We start from the raw sequence: 547 nt of genomic DNA, 5'->3' as shown, positions 1-547 counted from the left end.
CAGGGCGTGGGGGCTTAAGGGGGGTGTTAACCCCGCCTTTTACCCAACCTTAACCAGTCATAACTTTATAAAAGATTATTCCTGCTAGTTTTTATACGTGAGCAAGGACATATACAGTGTATATATATATATATATATATATATATATATATATATATATATATATATATATATATATATATATATATATATGCAATTCATCCAGACTTAATAAATCTAGCTCATGCAGATTTGAATCATTTAACATTGTATTTTGTTTTTATAACTAAGACATTTATAAACTGTACCACTACTGTTTAAAACAATTCCTTTTTTTGTGGCTATTCATTTTACAAGATACAATCAGATTATAAAGAATACCTTTATACCGGTGTATAATCTGTATATTGTATACAGTACGGACACTGCATATTTACACCTACAGTTTGCTGCTGTAATCAGAAAGATTGTTTTGTGCTCATCCCAGAACTTTAATTTATAATATGTTAATACTGAACACACTTCTTTACAACTCACCTGTTTGATAAACAGCAGTATACTCTAATAC

This window comes from Tachysurus fulvidraco, chromosome 14 (genome assembly GCF_022655615.1).
Source record: "Tachysurus fulvidraco isolate hzauxx_2018 chromosome 14, HZAU_PFXX_2.0, whole genome shotgun sequence".
Classification (NCBI taxonomy): domain Eukaryota; kingdom Metazoa; phylum Chordata; class Actinopteri; order Siluriformes; family Bagridae; genus Tachysurus; species Tachysurus fulvidraco.
The sequence above is the reverse complement of the archived record's forward strand: the minus strand, read 5'-3'. Positions refer to the sequence as shown.